The sequence below is a fragment of the Sinocyclocheilus rhinocerous genome, unplaced genomic scaffold (assembly GCF_001515625.1).
Source record: "Sinocyclocheilus rhinocerous isolate Xijiao unplaced genomic scaffold, SAMN03320098_v1.1 scaffold50, whole genome shotgun sequence".
In the NCBI taxonomy this organism is placed as follows: Eukaryota; Metazoa; Chordata; class Actinopteri; order Cypriniformes; family Cyprinidae; genus Sinocyclocheilus; species Sinocyclocheilus rhinocerous.
In genome coordinates this window covers 395,574-403,462 of record NW_015641057.1, presented here as the reverse complement: position 1 = coordinate 403,462, position 7,889 = coordinate 395,574, and the positions used below count along the sequence as shown (strand labels likewise).

The 7,889-nt window shown below is 36.0% G+C and overlaps 1 protein-coding gene across 1 annotated transcript in view; it reads right to left on the bottom strand.

The window, feature by feature from the left end:
* Positions 1-7,889, bottom strand: part of LOC107754505 (AF4/FMR2 family member 2-like) — a 259,399-nt gene that overhangs the window by 112,374 nt on the left and 139,136 nt on the right. The gene's annotated exons all lie outside the window — the stretch shown is intronic.

Below are 7,889 nucleotides of genomic sequence, written 5' to 3'. Positions count from 1 at the left end.
GCTTGGTACTGATGTGGGGAACTGCTCTGAAGCACTCTGCCGAGCTCAAATAGCGTTTAAGATGTGGAAGAGTGGCTCTGGGAGTAAATAGGCAGATTTGAAAAGCGAAATGAGAGAGGCTGAAAGACAGGCCGAGTCCGTCTAAATGCCTGACAGTGGATTGAGGAATAAACAAAGAAAGGCAGATGATGGACGACATGGAAAAGGCACACAGTGCTGAGGGTGGTAGCACGCGTATCCCCCTGAACACACTCATATCTCGATATGGATGAGTGGGCAGATGAGATGAGAGAAGAAGTTAAGATCTTTCCATACTGTGTCATACGAGAAGAAGCGACAGACAAAATCTCTGAGAAACAAGTCAATTTGGGTGCACACGTCTATGCAGGATAGCGCAGATTGGGTGAGGCCAAATGGAGATGTGCCAAATGAAAAAGCAATGGCCGGTGTCCAATATGAAAATCCAAAAGACCACAGGGCCGCCAGGAAAAGAGCTCCCGAGACATGCAGAATGGAATATTAAATCCAAAACAATCATGAGAACCAAACCTTGCTCTGAAAGCAAACCTCCGTCTCAAAGGCTACCTTCACATAGTCAATGTACCAGTTCAAACAAGTAAAAATTTACTGGTATTACTATACTTGTGGGGACATTTGGTCCTCAAAGTAAGGAATACCAGGTACACACACACACTCACTCACACACATACTTGCATTTGTGGTTTACGGGGACTCTCCATAGGCATAATGGTTTTTATACTGTACAAAATATATTTTCTATTGCCCTACACCAACCCTAAACCTAACCCTTACAGAAAACTACTGCCAATTTTGGAAATGTTTTTTAAGCCTTTTGTTTTACGGGGACACAGGAAGTGTCCTCATAAACCATGTTTACGTTGTAGTACCCATGTCATTATACACATTTGTGTCCTCATAAACCATACATACCAGTACACACACACACACACACACATTAAGGAGCCCGAATCATTAATTGAATCAGAAGTAGAATCATTGAATTAATTTTAATTCCCATCCATACAAACAAAGGCAATCCAATGTTCTATTCTAAATATCAAAAAGGCAACTTCCATAACATTAAATGCAAAACCAAACAAAAGACAAAACAAAACCACACTCAAAAAAGAAAACACAAGATAGAACAAAAACAAAACAAACAAGACAAAATACACAAAAAACACAACACAAGACAGCACAAGACAAGACAAGACAGAACAAAAAAAAAACACAAAACAAACAAACAAGACAACACACACACACACACACACACACACACACAAGACAGCATAAGATAAGACAAAACAAAACACAAAACAAGACAAAGCAAAAACACAAGACAGCACAAGATGACAAAAACAAAACAAAAACAAGACACAACAAAACAAAAACAACACAAAACACAAGACAGCACAAGGCAAGACTAAACAAAAACACATAACAAAACACAGAACACAAAACAAACAAGACAAAACAAAAAACACAACACAAGACAAGATAGAACAAAATAAAAACACAAAACAAACAAACAAACAAGACAACACACACAAACACAAGACAGCATAAGACAAGACAAGACAAGACACAACACAAAACAAAACAAGACAAGACAAAGCAAAAACACAAAACACAAGACAGCACAAGACAAGACAAAACAAAAGCAAAAAAAAAAAAAAAACACAAGACGGCACACAGAACACAAAACACCACAAGGCAAGACAAAACAAAAACACAGAATACAAGACAAAACAAACAAAACACAAGACAAAACAAAACTGTTTTTGAGTCCAGTTGAGTTAATCCATTAAATCTCGATTAACAGATTTTTTTAAGTGACATCAGAGAATTTGGTTGTAGAATTTGGATGTCACTCATGTTCATAACTAAACTGTTAGTGAACACAATCACATTTAGCTCTATAAAACAGGACAGACAACCGTATTCTGCTGCTGTGTGAACATAGCCAAAGAAAACGACTGCAAGGGAGCACCAGGCAAAAAATTCAAAATACATAAAACACAAAGGGGGTAAAATTGTGAGGCGGGTTTGTTTGCCACACAAATGGAGATGTGTGTCTCTGGAAGCCTGTCAGAGAGTCTTTGATCTGTCATGTGTAATGGAGTCTTTGAGCTGAGAAGACAGACAGCGAGAGAGAAAAAGTAAGCCGGTTCACGCTCTCTGGCTTCTCACCCTCGCTCTAACCCGTCCTATCATACATGATTTAGTGTGACCAGACCAAATGTAGTTGTTAAGGAGGCACCTTCACACAGGCTAGGCCACGAGGGGTAGCCTCTGGATGTGTTGACAAAACCAGTTCTACACTTGGATAATGTAATGCAATCTCTTTCAAGTTTCTTCAAGGGTCCCTACTGCTAGAAGACACAGCCTCGAGAAACCCATTCAATATTCAACACGTCTCTCGACAGCGTCTCCCTTTTTTAGACACCTTAACATCTGCTATTCAGCACTGCTATATGCACTGTATTAAAAGCATGCTACAAGGTGTGACATTCAATAACAGCAACGTTTGAATGATTGAACATAAACATTCATCCCTTAGATCGAAATTCTTCGATATTCGCCTCGCAGATACAGGACTGACACTGCTGAATACTTTGAGATGCATATTTTGTTCATGTCGTCTGATAAGCCATCCGAGGACTTGAGGTGGGACGGGGGGTGATGCAATGACTTTCTTTCTTTCTTTCTTGATGGATTGTCTGACTCTTAATATATTATTTTCTTCTTCTTCAAAAAAAAAAACCATTATTAGTAATTACAGTAATTTGACAGACTTTAATATAAATAAATAAATAAGTATATACATATTTTTTTAACAAAATCAAAGTCATGTGGTACAACCAACAAAAAGCATACATGTAGTTGTTCAATATGTAGTAGGGTACAACGGGGCTAAAGGCCCACCTTAAGCAGGTCATATGGTATTTTAAAGTGTCCTAATATTGTGTCGGATGCAAGCGAATCGTGCCCACAGATAAAGTTTAGCTGCTAAACTGTGAGCACTTAAAACAGGGGTGCCCAAACTTGGTCCTGGAGGTCCTGTAGAGTTTAGCTCCAACTTGCCTCAACACACCTGGTGGGATGTTTTTAGTATGCCTAGTAAGAGCTTGATTAGCTTGGTTCAGGTGTGTCTAATTGGGGTTGGAGCTAAACTCTGCAGGACACCGGCCCTCCAGGACCGAGTTTGGGCACCCCTGACTTAAAACCATAATGGTGGGTACGTTAGCCGAGTGCTAACGTGACTTACTGATGAAACAATACAGTTTGTAAACCAAAATATGTCGACATACAAAAGACGCTCTGTCTTAACTTTTAATCAGAACGCAGAACAGCTGTATCACAGGCGCAGCAGCCTAACTAACTCGCGCATTAACCATATAACTGCCGGTGCAGCTAAATAAACAGCAATTTCACAATGATTATAAAATCTGTGTGCTATACTAAGGCGATTCAGAATCGACTCTCTCTTTTGAGAGACAATATCTTTATTTATCATGCACTTTTTTGATTAACAACTTTGCAGATTGTTCATTTAAGGATAGTTACGTTATAAACTGCAAAATAAATATTTTTCAAAAACCCATATGCCCTGCTCTTTAAGAAAAAAATGTGCCATTCACTGCGCCTAAAATGTATAATTGCAGAAAAAAAATATACGTTGTATTGAACATTAATGGAGCAACAGATTTTGTGTGTAAATAAATCATTCAAGTTGTTTCTTTTGTTTAAAAATCTTATAAACGTATGACACACGGGGTAAAAGGCACACAGTATTGATACAAATACTTCAGCTAATACTTAATACAAGTTAATACTTGTTAAAAACAATCACTTTAGCAAAGTTTGTACTATTTTCTGCTATTTTACTATTTTCTTTAAAAATAAAAGAATTAATTTCTGTTCAATAAATATACCGTCATTAAAATATGTTAATATATAAAAAATATATTTTAAAATACAGAAACAAAATCGTTTTAATAAGTAAAGATTCTGAAAGTATTGAAGGAGATCCAATAATAATTGAATATATATTTACAGTAGTAACAAAAAATTCTATTTTATTATATGATATGATTAATATCATGTTTTTAAATATGATGGTTTCATTCTAAACATGGTGATTATCTCTAATATGGACACCCAACATAATATATGATATTTACCATCTGAATCTAATCATGTCATGTCAACAAATGGAAAAGCCAGTCATCTATTAATTATCATGTTAATTACTGTGCGCCTTTAGCCCCAACAGCAGGGACGCTTTTTACCCCAAATACCATACTTTTACATATTCATTCGTTATTTAAAAACTGTTGCTTTAATTATCTTAAACAAACCCGAAAATCATAAAGAAGACCTTTGTCTCAAAATATATGCATTAATTTTAGCGATTCTCATTTGCTACTTAAATCTACAACATTTTAAAAAACATAAAATATTAGATCAAGTAAGCGCAGAATCAACTTTGCGCTGCTGCGCGCAATCTTTTCAAAGATCAGACAAATATACACATGCATCTTGAAAAGCAGATGTTTTGGAAAGTGCTACACCACGCTTTTGTGCCATCTAGTGGTTTAGATGAAAATAATATCAAAGGCGCCTTTAGCCCCGTTGTACCCTATATATAATTATATATATATATATTATATATATATTATATTTTTGATTGATTGATTGATTGACTGATATATTTTTTTTCTCAATAATGAGTAAAATGTCTACAATCACAAGGACACTTTAATTTTAATTCTTGGTCAACATGCACATACTGACAGAGTTCTTCAGTTAGATGGATGTCACTGGATAAACAATCAAAGTTTGAATGAATGAACAAATAAATAAATAAATGTAATTATGTACTTGCACCAACACTTACGTAATATAACATTTAATTAAAAGAATGTAATTAGTTAACACTAAGATAATAACAAACATTCAATTACTGTATAAGCCAATTAGTGGACTTTCTCGAAGCCTTGAGAAGGTCCATCTACATTCAAATGTGAGATAAACTTACATGGAAGAGGTCAAACAGAATTCAAAAACATGGAAAATCACCCCTAAACACCATTTAGTCATCTTTAAATCCAAAGAGCGCTTGTGAGGCAGCTTATGCCTTGCAAAGAAAAATCACATCTCCATGAGCAAATCCTTTGAGAATCATGTCAATGAATGAAGCATGCAATGTGGCAAAAATCAGCTTGTCTTAAAAGGCAAGCCTCTGCTTCCTGCTGCATTCAGTCCTGTCAACTCCAATACATGTTCCTGGTGCTACATTTATTTAAGTGTTTTTTCTTCTTTTAAATTCCTTTTTACTTCAATAAAATTAAAAGAGAAATGCAGAGACTATCCTGGTGCTGACTGGCTCTGTAATGTGCTTGTTCCAGCAATTCTCCAGCTTTGCTTCAATTTCTCATGGCCTTTGCCAAATATGCTTTTCACAGCAGTTCCATTATCAGGCAGTTTATAGTTTATTAGACTCAAAGACTTCCTAATTGGCTATTTTTTTTTATTCCTTTGGCAACATTCCCGTCCACTTGTCAGTGCCTGGCTTGAAGACACGTGTCTGTTTTCAGTATCGCATATTCCGAGGGCGGGTTTTCACATATCTAACCTGTTTTCCACACCTCGTTTGTGATTTCAGTCAAGGTGGATTGGTAAGTCACCACCGATTCAAAGTAATCACACTTCTCACCCAATTCTTAACTCTAACAGGAAGGATGTCACTCTCATTTCACAAGTTTGTCTTCCGTTGAGCAACTGCCAAGAGAGCGGCAAACCACGTCATACCGCTTCTGCTGAATATGAGTGACAGAAGGACAGTTCCTCAAACATGTCACAATCTCTTGTCAGATACAAGAGAAATTGATTTTTAGATTTTCTTAACAGAAATAAGTAGTGCTTGCTTGCGCAAAACTCACTGCTAGAAGGATACAGTGTTGCTAGGGATGAGTAGTTGCTAGTGCATAGCTATGAAGCTCTAAAGTATTGTATTGCAACAGTGCTACAGTATTGCTCTGCATACCAGGTGAGCTACCAAGCAAGTTTACTATGTCAGAAAAACCATACATATAGAGCTGGTTATGTGATGCAAACAGGGGCATTACAAGGTCATTTTTAGGGGTTGTTCAGCCCTATATACTACATATCATATATACTACATGTGATATTGTGGGCTACATTTTAAACACAATCTTGTTTTTGACCTGTTTTGTCAAGGAAAATAGCTACAAATAAAGCCACAGCACATCTCAGAGCATCACCGTGGTGTTTTGTTACTGACAGAATCCACCTTTTGAATGAATCATGTGAGTCAGTGATTCAGTGACCCATTAAAAAAACAACAACAATAAAATAAAATAAATGAATTAAATAAATAAATAAAAAAACTCAAATTTCTATATTCCAAATGATTACTTTTAAATAACATTAACATTTCTTTCTAAATAAATAGTATTTGCAGTGTAAATGTATGCCACTTTTGAGCATTAAATAATAATAATACTAATAATAATAATAATGATGATGATGATGATGATGACGACGATGACAACAACAACAATAATGATGATGATGATGATAATAATAATAACGACAACAAAACAACAACAACAATAATAATAATAGATGATGATGATGATAACAACAACAACAAAACAACAACAACAATTCATTCTTTCATTCAATCATTCATTCAACAATAATAATAATAATAATAACAATAATAATAATAATAATAAAAAACTATTCAGCTGCAACTTTTGAAGTGAACAAAAAAAAAGGATTGTGTTGATACTGAATTAATTTGATTGGTAGTAGCCTAAAGTGATTAATCATTCCAATTCAATTTATTGAACCTATGTTGAAAATACAAAGTTTGCTAAGTGTTAAGGACGCTTTTCTAAAATTAAATAATTGGATCTTATATTGTCATTGTACTTAAAGCAAATTATTGAAATATTACCAGGAAAACATTTGTTTCAAGTTGACAGTGTATCTTTTTCTACCCACTATAAGAGCAAAGTTAGATGTATAAACTTTAGAATGCAGATTTGGCATTATTTCTTACTGCTAAAACTTGGCTTTCCAAAGAATATAATAACTGTGATTAATCTCTTGTTTTTGCTCATTAGAGAGTACAGTCATGGCCAAAAGTTTTGTTAGTGACATAAATTTTGTGTTTTGCAAAGTCTGCTGCTTCAGTATTTGTAGATTATTTTTCCACATGTTTCTATGGTATACTGAACAACAATGATACGCATATAATACGTTTTAAAGGCTTTTATTAGCAAAAAAATATAATGAGTCAATATTTACAGTGTTGACTCTTGTTCTTCATAACCTCTGCAATTCGCTCTGGCATGCTGGATATTAGCTTCTGGGCCAAATCCTGACTGATGGCGATCCATTCTTGCTTTCAATGTAATGATCTTCGAGCCACTTCTTTATCACTCTTGCTTTGTGACATGGTGCTCCATCATGCTGGAAAACGCACGGATCATCACCACATTTCTCATGGATCGTTGGAAGAAGTCGCTCTTGCTGGACGTTTTGATACCATTCTCTTCTGCTGTCCAATCCTTGTACTTCCTGCAGAATTTCAGCCTGTCCTTGACGCTTTTCTTGGAGAGAAGTGGCTTCTTTGCTACCCTCCTTGACACCAGGCCGTTGTCCAAAATTCTTGGCCTCACTGTGCTTGCAGATGCTCTCACACCAACCTGCTGCCATTCCTGAGCAAGCTCTGCACTGCTGGTGACACGATTCTGTAGCTGGCTCCTCAGGAGGAGACGGTCCTGGCGCTTGGTGGACACTCTGGGACATCCTGAAGACTTCTTCACTGCAGT